General features: G+C 38.8%; 2 non-coding genes across 2 annotated transcripts; one reads left to right on the top strand and one right to left on the bottom strand.

Annotated features, from left to right (window-relative positions):
* Positions 1-943: 943 nt before the first annotated feature.
* LOC141699366 (small nucleolar RNA R71) lies at positions 944-1050 on the top strand. Its single transcript, XR_012565835.1, has one exon. It is a non-coding gene; the product is annotated as a small nucleolar RNA R71 (small nucleolar RNA).
* Positions 1051-10112: 9062 nt separating this feature from the next.
* On the bottom strand, positions 10113-10219 carry LOC141699423 (small nucleolar RNA R71). Its single transcript, XR_012565887.1, has one exon. It is a non-coding gene; the product is annotated as a small nucleolar RNA R71 (small nucleolar RNA).
* Positions 10220-14730: the final 4511 nt, after the last annotated feature.

The following is a 14730-nucleotide window of genomic DNA, read 5'->3' as shown; positions in this document are numbered from 1 at the left end:
CCCCTGTATTACCCTCAGAAGGAGTGTGTTCCACAATAGTCTTCCTTGGTTCCACCTCTACTTCCTTCTGCACATCTTCTTTAGCCAAAACTTTAGATTCTGGAACTTGAGACTTTTCAGGCTCTTCGTCTTGCTGAACTTAGGGGCTTGCGACCTTTCCAGACCTTAAGGTGATGGCGTTCACCTGTTCTTCAACTTCTCTCTTTCCTAGATTTGTTTCTGTATCACTAGGAAGCGTTCCTGGTGGTCGATTCAATAAGGCATTAGCAATTTGCCCTATTTGGTTCTCCAGATTCTGGATAGAAACATCCTAGCTTTGGCATATAAGAGCCTGGTTTTTGCACATAAGCCTCAACTCCTCCAATTCAGATTTTTCATTCGAAGATAGACCTGCAACATGAGTTTGTTGTTGAAGTTGGAGTTGTTGCTGAAAACCAGGAGGGTTGAACAGCTTATTTCCAAACTGCTGGAATGGCTGTTGCATCACATTCTGATTGTTGTTCCAGCTAAAGTTAGGATGATTCCAGTTGTCAGGATGATAAGTGTCTGGAACTGGTTGCTGCGATCTCTGAAAGTTGCTCACAAACTGAGCTGAGTCACTAGATATAGCGCATTGTTTGTCGTATGCGGACCTGCACACAGCTTACAAACACTAATTATCTGCTTAACACCATAGTCAGCCAGAGAATCGATCTTCATAGACAACGCCTTTAGTTGAGCAGTGATAGTCGTAGCAGTATCCACTTCAAAAACTCCTGCTACCTTGGCCTGTGGACATCTCGGGGTTGGATACTGATATTCATTAGCAGCCATTAGTTCAATTAGATCATAAGCTTCCTCATAGCTCTTTGCCCATAATGCTCCACATGTTGCTGCATCGAGCATGGGTCTGGACTGTGCTCCCAACCCATTGTAAAAACAATTGATGATCATCCAATCAGGCATTCCATGATGAGGACACTTCCTAAGCATCTCCTTGTAGCGCTCCCAAGCTTCATATAAAGATTCTCCTGATTGCTGCGCAAATTGAGTATGAGCATTCCTGATTGCAGCTGTTTTCGCCATAGGGAAGAATTTAGTAAGAAACTTCTGAGAAAGATCTTCCCAAGTAGTAATCGATCCAGCTGGTAGAGAGTGTAACCAGCTCTTAGCCTTGTCCCTCAAAGAGAATGAGAATAGTCTCAGCTTTACAGCATCTTTAGAAACACCGTTGAACCTGAAGGTGTCGCAGATCTCTATGAAATCCCTAATGTGTGTATTAGGATCTTCCGTTAGAGAACCCCCAAACTGGACTGAAGTCTGTACCCATTGAATTATTCCAAGCTTGATCTCAAAGGTATTGGCTGTGATAGATGGCCGAACAATGCTAGATTGAATGTCATTGATCTTGGGTTGAGAAAAATCCATCAAGGCTCTCGTTCGTGCTGTTGGATCTCCCATTGTAATGAGTACCTGAAACATAAACAAATAAACCGTGAAAGTAAAAGAATCCGAGTCAGTGAACTTTAACGACCACTGATGACAAGCACATAAACTAAAAATTAACACCGAGTCCCCGGCAGCGGCGCCAAAAACTTGTTAGGGCGAAAACACGCGCTAAAATACACGCAAGTATACGCGTTCCCAAGTAGTATAAGATATAAATCAGATTTGTTCCCACAAAGACTGGTTTAGGTTAAGTTCAATTTATGCACCTATGCAACAATGTATGGTTATCGTTCAATGCTTAGACAAATAACAAATTGGGTTTTGATTAAACTAAGAGATTATACTAAATAATATTAACTAAGAAAATTGAGATTGAATTACTATATATGACAAACATGGGATTCTAACTTCATTAAATACTTCATTCAATAGCCTTTTCATTCTTAACCTTAGCATGTGATGGTGATGACACTAATCAGATAACACAAAACTGATAAACGCCAACTTTCGTTGCACGAGTACCATTCTACCAGACATTCACAAAAGAGATAGAAGCTGAATATGCACCAATTATATTGAGACCCTATATGTCTATAGAATTTGACAACATAACGGTTTAAGCACAAGTTATCTATCTTGATTACATAGGGCAAGTAAAACGGTTAGAGTTACCTACGAATCATGCATACACATACATAAACCTGCGCTAGCATGGCAAGTTCTAAACCTCTATATTCACTGTCGCTTCAATAGAGATTAACACGTTATCTTATATGTTAGCAATGCACATAAGACGAATAAGCACAACCAATACTAGGATATCAATCAATCACCACCCACCAAGATATAAAAACAAATTAATTATTGAAATCCGTAAGTAAATCTGCTAGAACCCCATGATAACGATTAGCCCATAATTGAACTCATCGTCACCATAGGTTCCAATGAAAGCATGGTATAAAACAAGGTCTTAATAAACTAAATAATAATTAAAGTACGAATAAACGAGATATAGGTTCAACAAGAACGCAAACGAGCATCCAAAGTTACAACTAATTCAAACAATCACAAATTGAAAACAAGATCTTCTTTTTCGGAGTTGTTCTGTGCTTCTAGGTCTTCTTCTTGGTATCCCAATCTTCCCGGATGATGAAAACCCTTTTTTTTAAGTATATATACGCCCCTAGTGTACCTGGACCCTTAAAATCGTCAAATTCCACTCAAAAAAGGCTTTTTCAGCGAAATCAGTGACCAGCCGCGCCCTGAGCGGCCGCTCAGCTCTCCTGAGCGGGCGCTCAGCTCCTGAGCGGACGCTCAGCTCTGCTGAGCAGGCGCTCAGCTATTGTTTGGGAAAATTTCTGATGAATCGTGTTTTCGCCATTACTTGAGTTCTACTCGTCAGAATTAGGCGATTCAACTGCCCACGCGAAGCTATTGAGATTCTCTACAACTTGACAATGGCCTTGGCTTCCAATTCTGATCACTTTTTATCATATTTCCTTTAAAAGCTTTTTTCTTCATTTAACTGATACCTGAAATGTAATAACACAAAAACACATCAAAATACCAACAACTTGAGTCCAAAACACCAATTTAAGCTTGTAATAAAGCGTTCCAAGTGGATATAAAATCCACTTATCAGGGGGTGAATGTGTTTTTGGTGTTTTTGTGCTTTTTATAGTATTATGGTTTGAACAAAGTAAATATAATCTTGCAGTGATATGTGTTAATACTGAAATTTAAACAATCAATATTAGTGAACACAGATCTTTCAAAATTCACTTAATTTTATATTAAAATTAAGAATGCTTTGGTACAAAATTTCTAGGCTCTTTGTTAATAAAGAGCTTAGCTTCTTCTGGAGAGAAATACAAGATTTTTTTATCTAAATTGTTACCACTAACAAAGGACCAGTGTTAACTTTATATTTCAGTTAACTACTGGTTTACACTGTGTATAATAAGACATACTATTCACTTTAGTAAGTTGTCACTAATCATTTCCATTTTGGGAAAAGTATATCTTCCATTTCTGGCTTAGCATATCTTTGCACACTATGGGTTAACTTTGATCATCCTTTGTCAGTTAATCTTCACCATTGATCTTGCACATCCTTCAAGCTGCTTTTTGTAGACATGTCAATCCAGCTGGTTGGATTGTTTGTTGATTATAAATCTTAGATATTGACCTGGTCTGTAATTTGTACTTTGAGATTTTACTTCGAGATCTCCAGATAGGCATATAGAGATCTTGACATCTCGATAAGTATATTGATTTATCGAGATCTCTAAATCTCCATAGTAGATTTGACTTGTAAGGTCTCTGAGTTCTCTATAGGAGAATTTAACTTGCCGAGATCTCTACACTTCATGTCTTTATTTTGGCTTGTAGACAACTCTGAGTTCTCTAGTGACTAATTGACTTGTCGACAACTCAGAGTTATCTAGTGATAATTGGCTTGTCGATAACTCAGAGTTCTCTAGCGATATTTGATTTGTCGATAACTCTGAGTTCTCTAGTGAAAAAATGACTTGTCGATATCTCCAATCTTCATGTCTTCAATTGGCTTGTCAATATCTCTGAGTTCTCTAGTAGCTTTCCTGACTTCTCGATAAGTCATTTGGAGTTCTCGGATGACTTCTCTATAACATTAAATATATGACTTGTAGAGATCTTGACTTAGAATATTTTTATCAAAACAGATTTATTCAACTCCAAGCTTCTTCATAATTTTTCAGAGTCATGATCTTCTTGATCTTCTTCCAGATAGAATTCTTAGGCTTGATACTGTTTAAATAAAAAGACTTCAGTCTGCTCTTTTGACATTTTTACAGACTTTAAATGTTATGATACAAAATGTAAACTAAGATTACAATATAACTTACTTAGGGTTGTCAATTTGACTTAGTCTTGTTCAAGTACAAGCATGTCTTGCACAACAATTTCCCCCAATTTGTGAGAAGATTGCTTAACACAAATTCATGTCTGTTAACAAGACTAACCCAAGTTATGATGAAAATAAAGTAATTACATGAAAATTGACACAATTACAACTTTTATACATTAGAATATTTATAAAGTTTAAGTAGTTACAAGCATCATGTAAAGACTGTTTTTGCTTCTGTTTCTTCTCTAAGGATATCCTTTAACTGAACAAGAATTTCAAGTTCTTTTACAATAGGTGTCCCACTTAGAGCTTCTACAAGTTTGATTCTATCTGCTTTTGGATAACCACTATTTAGTAAATCAATTCTAAATTTGGATAATTGGCCAGCTTTGATGTTTAGAGACTTCCCATCCTTAGATATTCTGCTCATTCCTTTTGCTTTCAGTTCTTTTGACCTTTTTATGAACATTTCAATTTCCTCATCATACTTTCTCTTTCTTTCCTCATATTCAGCTTCATTTCTTTTTCTTATTTTCTCTCTTACAATCAACCACTCATCCAGAATTGATCTCCATGCTCTTGTAGCAGAATCCTTATCCTTTAGCAAGCTTATCACTCTCTTGATTTCTGTGGGAGAGAGAATCCATTAAAGTGCAGCCAAGGAAGGTGAAGGACCCATCTTCATAGTAAATTCTAACTTCCCTTAGAGATACAACCCAGACTCTAACTATTTCCTCAGCAAGTTGTTGAAAATAATCTTCATCTGAGATGCACCAATTCAAAGGTAGAAAGTCATTTTTCTTGAAACAATTCCAGATGGCCATTTCAGTGACTTCTACTTTTTATGTAGGCTTGGCTTTCTTAGGTTTCCTCCCAACAGACTTGTAATTGATTTTTAGTGAAGGCTTGGCTAAAGGTAAGTTTGTGATTTTCTTTAGAGATGTTTGGTTTGAGGTGATTGGTGTTTTTAGGAATTTGTTTGTTGTTTTTTTGTATAGAAATTAGAGGTTATAGGTGGTTTGATGATTGAGGTTGTCGGCATAGAAGATTGAGCTAGAGGTTGAGCTAGAGTTGTTTGTATTTTTAGGGTTTGTTATGGTTCTGAGCCATCATGTATTTTCTTGCTTCTTCTCTCACTTGCTCTCTTCTTCTCATCATTTTTATTTTCATCCTCCTTCTTCTTCTCTCCACCCTTGCTTCCAGATGGCTTAGTGGATTAACTTGGATTTGAGCCAGAAGGATTTTGATCATCTTTCTTCTACTCATCATCATCTAAATTATCGTTGTTGATTTGAGTTTTGGGCAAGTTAGCTTCAGCATCATTTAGATATCTCCCCAACAGCTTTATCATCTCTATATCTTCCAAATTCTTATTCTTCTTTGCTTTTAAACCAGTTTCCAGAATCATGATAAGCTTCTTGTTGGCCATGACAGATTGTTTAGGAATTTGGAAGTGTTTGAAGTGTTTGGTGGTAGGACGGATGTATGCCACTCCCTTCTTTGGTTGTAGGTATGCTTCAGGAAAAGCAGCCACTTGAGAATTTTTCAATTTAGCTAGCAACAGGGTGTCTTCATGAGTCACAACTCTGACTTTGTTTATCAGAATGTCCAACTCATATGCCCTCCTTGAGACAAGATAATTGAGGGACACGTGCATACACCTATATATCCAGAGTCATTTGTATTGACCACTATCCTCTTTTCCTGAAAATTTTCTTTAGTCACCATGATCACCCTTAAGAAATTTATTGTCTTGTCCAGGGCCTTTTTGTAGGTGAAGTGATTATTGTTGAGAGAAGCCTTTAGAGCTTTGAGCAATTCATCAAATTCTCTGCTCAGACTTGGTCCTTCAACAGTCCTAATAAGCCTTTCTATATCAAGATCTACTTCTTGAATTAAGCTTTGTTCAGCACCATGGACTTATTGAGTAGATGATCTTGATCTTACTAGCATAGCCTCTATCTCCCCCTTAGTCTTGTTGGCAGGCATGAGAATGGGAGTAGGAATTTCAGGCTTTATCCTATTCTAGAAGTGATGGTAGAGGGATGTTGAGCTTCCCCATAATGGCTCTCAAAGAAATAGAGTTTTGCATTTGGAGGTGCTTGTGAGAGTCCACCAGGGTCTTGATGTCTCTCTGTTGACTCTTGACTAGAGAAGTCAAAGCCTGAACTTGAGAATTGAGAGATGCATTGGAGATTTTCAGAGAAGGTACCTGTGTCTTGAGTTGTTGAAGGTCTTGTGGAGAGGAGCTTGTAGTAGAGAGAGCAGTAGAGGGTCCAAATGTAGCTTGCACATATTTCTGAATTTCATCCATGACCGAAGGTGAAGGAGTGTATCTTGCAGTGTGCATTTGATCCAACTTCCACCTTGTGTCATTGGATTTAGTGATGTGATCTTGAATACCTTGTGCAAGGCTACAAAGGAGTCTTTCAGTTGATTCACACTCTTATCAATCCCACTGAGATCATACCTTGACATTTGTTCTAAAAATATTTTGAATTGGTTTTTGATCTCAGTTTGAGAGGGGATGATTTCCTCCATCTTTTCCCTGACCATCTTCATAATCTGGTCTTGATGTCCATTCAATGTGATTTGAAGTGCTTTTCCAAAGTTGTGGAAATCTTTGATTTGAGCTTTATAGACCTCATTGATGGCATCATACACCTATTGTGGAGTTAGGGATCTGGCATTGCTCCCCAGAATTGTGATGTATTCCTCCCTAAATTTATCTAACATAACTTCCATTTCAATTATGAATTTCTTGTCCAACCAAGCATCACAGTTAGCATCCTGCCCAGCTTCATCAATAACTTTTGCTTGATTATCTTTAACATCAGCCTGGTAGGTGAGCATGATGGCTTGGTAGTCCTAATTTGACATGTTAGATGTGAGTAGCTGTTGTGAGATTTATGCAAGGCCTCCAAGTTGATCAACTCTGAGATCTTCAATTGTTGAAGGTTGATTTTCAGTGTCTTGGAGCCATTAGGAGATGAGGTGTGATTGAGATGTGGAAGGTTGTGAATCAGAACCACCTGTGACTGAAGTCACAGTTTTACTCACAGATTGCTCTGTGGTTTTGACAAGTTGTTGTTCCTCATATAAAGTGGGAACCTCCAATTAAATTGGAGGAGATTTGACTAGGTTACTGTCATATGCACCAGTCTCAAACCCTTGTGCTTCTTGCAAAGCACTATCACATGAATGTGATAGATTTGCCTCTCCCATAGCAGGGTTATTGGAAATTTTACTCCTAGCTTCAATTGTCAAAGTAATTTTAGCTAGATTTTTTAGGGGAGTTGTCCCTACATGAGGAACCTCCAATTGAATTAGAGAGGATTTAGATAGCTCCTCCTCAGGAGTACTACCCTCAAATCTAATAGCATGTAAAGGCTGATTTGCACATGAAGGTGCAATTATAACATCCATGGGGTCTTTAATAAAAACTGATGAATCCCCCATGGTTTTGATGGTGTCAACAACGTCTACCCCAGCTAGTAGCCCCTCACCATCTGAATGTAGTGTCTGGGTGGCGAGCAAGGTTGCTTGAACAAAATCACTTGAATTAGCTTGCACTTGAGGATTGGATTCAAGTGTTGTAGGTAGAGAAGAAATTTGTGAGATTAGAAGTTGTTGTTCAGTAGTGAGTTTTGGCAGCTGTTGAGTGGCATTTACGACAATTTATAATGCTCTATTAAGCTTTGAATTGATGCATTTGTACTCAAGTTGTTGGTGTTTTAATGTATTTTCTAGTGTTTTTGCATTTCAGGAATTATCTAGGTAATTAGGTGAATTATCATTGTTTTGGTGCTAATTTGGTGTTAAGGTGGTGTTGGAACAAAAGCTCGTGGAAGCCGGATCAAATCAGCAAGGAAAAAGAAGGAATCAGAAGATTTATCCAGAAGCATGGCGCGCCCGCGCTGGTCTAGCGTGCGGCCTCGCCAGTTTGTTGGAAATGCAGCACGCCCGCGCTGATGAAGCGCGCGCCCGCGCTGATGAAGCACGCAGACGCGCTGGGTCGGGATCATAGAATCCTGATTCTAGTTGATTTATAATTGGAGGACTTCTATCTTGCATGGGCTGCTATACACATTCTAATAAAGGACGTTTTCTATAGAGAGACGTACCAGAGCACAAGGAGAGCCGTAAGGAGACCGTGTTAGCATGATTCAACGAAGATGAAGAAGATCTTATTTTTACTTGTGAATCTTTGTTCTAAGTTGTAACTTGGATGCTAGTTTTCTTATTCGTGAACCTTACTCTTGTTTCGTACTTGGTTTTGTTATTTATTCAGTATAAAGACTATATTTATTAAACCATGCTTTCATCGGAACCCACGTCGATGATGAGTCCGATTATGGGCTAATCGTTATCGTGGGGTTCTAGTGGATTTACTTATGGATTTCTTTAGTTAAATTGTTTTGATGCCTTAATGTCTGGTAATTTAATGATAAACTAGTATTGGTTGTGCCTATTTGTCTTATAAGAGTCGCGAACTTGTAAGATAGCGTGTTAATCTTTAATGAAGCGACAATGAATTTAAGGATTTAGAACTTGTCATGCTAGCATAGGTTCATGTGTTATTGTTATGCATGATTCGTAGGTAATTTTAACCATCTTACTTGCCCTGTGTAATCATGATTGATAACTTGTACTTAAACCTTAATGTTTTTAAATTCTATAGACATATAGGGTCTCAATATAATTGGTGTCTATTTAGCTTCTATCTCTTTTGTGGATGTCTGATAGTATATTATTCGTGAAACAAAAGTTGGCGTTTAACAGTTTCGTGTTATCTGATTAGTATCATCATCATTGCATGCTAAGGTTAAGAACAATAAGGCTATTGAATAAAGTATTTAATGAAGTTAGAATCCCATGTTTGTCTCATATAATATATAACTTTCTTTACTCTCTTAGTTATAATTGTTAGTTTAATTTGTAGTTATAATCAAACCCAATTTGTTATCATCTTAGCATTGGATAATAACCATATCATCGGTGCATAAGTTCATAAATTACATAGTTAACCAAATCCAGTCTCTGTGGGAACGAACTAGAAACAATTCTATATTACTTGCGAACACGTATACTTGCATGAATTATTAGCGCGTGTTTAGCCCTAACAAGTTTTTAGCGCCGCTGCCAGGGACTGCAGTGTTAACTTTTAGTTAATGTATTTGTCATCAGTGATCGTTAAAGTTCATTGACTCGGACATTGTTACTTACCTACTCTTTTTCTTGTCATATTTCAGGTAATTTAGCGATCGTTTATGCAAACGCGTTCGCGAGTTCATAGGAGAATTCTATATAAAGACGAGGAAGAAGTTGTAGAGGAGCGAAGGGTAGATTTTGAGGATGAGGAGAAAGTAGTAGAAGAAGAGAAAATTGAAGAACCGCCTTTATTAGAGATGGGGGATCAAGCAGATAATACTAAGGTGTTGATGGACTATTCTAAGCCTAAGATCAATGATATTCAGTCAAGCATCATCAGGCCAGCCATCACGGCTAACACTTTTGAGATCAAGTCGAGCACGATTCAAATGATACATAACTCAATTCAGTTTGGGAGTTCTCCTACTGAAGACCCCAACATGCACATCAGGGATTTCATCGAGATCTATGACACTTTCAAGTTCAACGATGTGTCTGAATATGCTATCAAGTTGCGACTATTCCCATTCTCTTTGAGGGACAAAGTGAAGTGTTGGTTACATTCTCTACCACCAGGGTCTATCACAAAATGGGAGGAACTTGCTCAAAATTTCTCACTAAATTCTTTCATATGGCGAAGACTGCTGCAATCAGGAATGCTCTTACTCAGTTTGCTCAGCAAACTGGTAAATCTCTGTGTGAGGCTTGGGATTGATATAAGGAGATGCTAAGGAAGTTCCCACACCATGGCATGCCTGATTGGATGATCATCAAATATTTTTACAATGGTTTAGGTGCACAATCTAGACCTATGCTCGATGCAGCATCTGGTGGAGCCTTATGGGCTAAAAGCTACAATGAAGCTTATGAGTTAATTGAGCTAATGGCGGCTAATGAATACCAGAATCCTACACAAAGAATGTTATAAGGAAAGGTAGCAGGAATTCTGGAAGTGGATCAAGCTACTGCTATAGTTGCTCAACTTCAAGCCTTAACGATAAAAGTGGATTCTTTGGCTAATTATGGAGTTAACCAGATCACTAGTGTTTGTGAGCTTTATGTGGGGGCACATGAAACTGAGCAGTGTGCTATTTCTAGCGAATCAGCTCAATTTGTGAGCAACTTTCAGGGATCACAACAACAAGCTCCAGCCACTTATCATCTGAATAACCGAAATCATCCTAACTTCAGCTGGAGCAACAATCAGAATACGGTGCAACAATCTTATCAGCCATATACAGCAAGGAAGTATAACCCTACTGGTTTTCAGCAACCGTAATATGCCCCGAAACAATAACTTCAACTTCAGCAGTTACCTCAAGCTAATGAAAAATCTGAATTGGAGGAGTTGAGACTCATGTGCAAGAGCCAAGCTGTCTTTATCAAGACCTTGGAGAATCAGATTAGGCAAATTGCTAATGCATTACTAAATCGTCAACCTGGCACGCTTCTGATTGATACTGAAGTGCCAGGAAAAAAGGAAGCTCTGGAGCATGTTAAAGCAATCACATTGAGGTCTGGTAAGGTTGTGAATCCTGAACAAGCTAAGACTCTAGATTCTGAAGTGGAAGCTAATGAAGAAGGAGTGCAGAAGGAAGCTGAAGTGGAACCAAGGAAGACTACTGTTTAGCACACTCCTCTTGAGGGTAATACATGGGAGAAATAGATATATCCTCCACCTCTTTTTCCTAAGAGGCTGCAGAAGAAGAAACTGGATAAGCAGTTTGTGAAGTTTCTGGAGGTGTTCAAGAAACTTCACATCAACATACATTTCACTGAAGCTCTTCAGCAAATGCCTAGTTACGTGAAGTTCATGAAAGGTATTCTCTCTAGGAAGGTGAAGCTTGATGACTTAGAGACCGTTGCTCTCACGGAGGAATACAGTGTTGTGCTGCAACAGAAATTACCTCTGAAGCTTAAAGATCCTAGAAGCTTCACTATTCCTTGCACAATTGGAAAGGTGTCATTTGATAAGTGTCTATGTGACTTGAGAGCTAGCATCAATCTGATGCCATTGTCAATCTTCAAAAAGTTGGACTTGCCTGATCCAAAACCTACATACATGACTTTGCAGTTGCCCGATCATTCTATTACATATCCGCGAGGTATTGTGGAGGATGTCTTGGTCAAGGTGGATAAACTCATTTTCCCTGCTGATTTTTTAATTCTTGATTTCAAGGAGGAAAAGAAAATTCCCATAATCTTGGGAAGACCTTTCTTGGCTACTGGTCGAACCTTGATAGATGTGCAGAAAGGTGAGTTTACCATGCGATTGATGGATCAGGATGTGACTTTTAATGTGTTCAATTCCAGGAAATTTCCTACAGAAAATGAGGAGTGTTTTAAGGCGATACTGTGGTAAATTCTGAACTTGATCGATAGCTAAGGTCTGATGCCTTAGAAAAAGCCTTATTGGGGAATTCCGATAGTGAAGATGACGAGGTTGATGAGCACTTACAATATTTGAATGCTTCTCCCTGGAAGCGAAAGATGGATATGCCTTTTTAATCTCTTGGATTGGAGGAGTTGAAAAGTTCTCTGAAGCGCCTCAAGCCATATATTGAGGAAGCTCCTACTCTTGAGCTTAAACCTTTACTTGAACATTTGAGGTATGTATTTTTAGGTAATGCATCTACTTTACCTTTTATTATTGCATCTGACCTTTCAGATATGATTAGGAGAAGATCTTGAGAATTCTTAGAGAGTTCAAATCGACAATTGGTTGGACTATAGCAGATATCAAGGGAATCAGCCATTCTTATTGTATGTACAAAATTCTGCTAGAGGAAGGAAGCAAGCCTATTGTTGAGCAATAGAGAAGGCTAAATCCGATCATGAAAGAGGTTGTGAAGAAGGAAATCCTCAAGTGGTTAGATGCAAGGATCGTCTATCCTATTTCTGACAGTTCATGGGTGAGCCCAGTTCAGTGTGTGTCAAAGAAAGGTGGTATCACTGTGGTAGCAAATGAGAAGAATGAGCTAATTCCTACACGAACAGTTACAGGGTGGAGAGTTTGCATGGATTATAGGAACCTGAACAAGGCTACAAGAAAGGATCACTTCCCTCTTCCTTTCATTGATCAGATGCTTGATAGACTGGTTGGGCATGATTACTATTGTCTTCTGGATGGCTATTCAGGATATAATCAGATTTGTATCGCTCTAGAAGATCAAGAGAAGACTACATTCACATGTCTTTTCGGCACTTTTGCATTCCAGAGAGTTTCTTTTGGGCTATGTGGAGCGCCAGCCACTTTTCAGAGATGTATGATGGCTATCTTCTCTGATATGATTGGAAATAATGTAGAAGTATTCATGGTGGAGGATTTCTCGGTCTTTGGAACTTCTTATGATGAATGCTTGCACAATCTTGGGTTAGTATTGAAAAGGTGCGTTGAGACCAACTTGGTTCTCAATTGGGAGAAATGTCATTTTATGGTGCGCCAAGGCATCATTCTTGGTCACAAGGTTTCTAGCAAGGGGCTTGAGGTGGACAAAGCCAAGGTGGGAGTGATCGAAAATCTGCCTCCACCCATATCTGTTAAGGGAATTCACAGTTTTTTTGGGCATGCGGGTTTCTATAGGCGTTTCATCAAGGACTTCTCGAAGATTTTGAAGCCGTTGTGCAATTTGCTAGAGAAAGACGTTCCTTTCAAGTTTAATGACGAGTGCCTTGCTGCTTTTGAGACATTGAAGAAGAGTTTGATTACAACACCTGTCATAACTGCACCTGACTGGTCTGAACCATTTGAAATGATGTGCGATGCAAGCGACTATGCAGTTGGAGTAGTTCTTGGGCAACGAAAGAACAACATATTTCATGTAGTCTACTATGCTAGTAAGATACTTAATGGTGCTCAACTGAATTACACCACTACTGAGAAAGAACTTTTGGCTATCGTCTATGGTTTTAAGAAATTTCGATCGTATCTACTTGGGATGAAGGTGACAGTTTTCACTGACCACGCAGCAATTCGATATCTCGTCTCGAAGAAGGACTCGAAGCCATGGTTGATTCGATGGGTTCTTTTACTTCAGGAGTTTGAGTTAGAGATCAAGGACATAAAAGGGACTGAAATTAAAGTCGCCGATCATCTCTCGCGTTTAGAGGATCCAATTGCTACTTCACAAGATAAGTCTTTGATTAATGACTCTTTTCCCGATGAGAAATTATTTGTAGTGCAAGCAGAAGAACTGTGGTTCACCGATATAGTGAACTACCTTGTAAGTAACGTTATGCCTCCAGAGTTGACTCCCACTCAAAGGAAGAAGTTTCTACATGAAGTGAAGTGGTATATGTGGGATGAGCCATTTCTTTTTCACCAAGGAGCTAACCAAATCATCAGAAGATGTATTCCTTACAGCGAAACGGGGGGATCTTGCGAGATTTCCACTCAACGGCTTATGGAGGACATTATGGTGGAGAAAAGACAGCATCTTATATTCTTCAAGCAGGTTTCTTTTGGCCAACCCTGTTTAAAGATGCTCATCAGTTTGTTTTAAAATGTGATCGATGTCAACGTGTGGGTAATATGTCTAAGAGAGATGAGATGCCTCTTAATGTGCTTCTCGAGGTCGAAGTCTTTGATGTTTGGGGAATTGACTTCATGGGGCCATTTGTCTCATATGGTAACAATCGGTATATCTTGTTGGCGGTTGATTATGTGTCGAAATGGATTGAAGTTAAGGCATTTCCAACCAACGATGCAAAGGTAGTGCTTAATTTTCTTCACAAGCAGATATTCACAAGATTTAGAACTCCAAGAGTCATAATCAGTGATGAGGGATCGCATTTTTGTAACTACAAGTTCACTGCTATGATGCAAAGGTATAATGTGAATCATCGCATTGCTACGACTTATCATCCTCAGACGAATGGTCAAGTCGAGGTATCTAACAGGGAGATCAAGCACATTTTAGAGAAAATTATGTGTCCATCAAGAAAGGGTTGGTCTTTGAAGCTTTATGAACTGTTTGGGCGTATCAAACAACATACAAGACTCCGCTAGGGATGTCACCGTATCAGTTGGTTTATGGTAAGGGGTGTCATTTGTCGGTAGAGCTAGAGCATAAAGTGTATTGGGCTTTGAAGAAATTGAATCTGAATTTGGATGCAGCTGGAAAGAAGAGGATGCTTTAATTGAATGAGCTCGACGAGTATCGACTTCAAGCTTATGATAACAACAAAATGTATAAGAAGAAAGTCAAGAGGTGGAACGATCAGGGTCTAGTTCTCAAATCATTTGTGCCAGGGCAACAAGTTCT

This window comes from Apium graveolens, chromosome 11 (assembly GCF_009905375.1).
Source record: "Apium graveolens cultivar Ventura chromosome 11, ASM990537v1, whole genome shotgun sequence".
In the NCBI taxonomy this organism is placed as follows: Eukaryota; Viridiplantae; Streptophyta; class Magnoliopsida; order Apiales; family Apiaceae; genus Apium; species Apium graveolens.
This window is presented reverse-complemented; position numbering and strand designations above follow the sequence as displayed.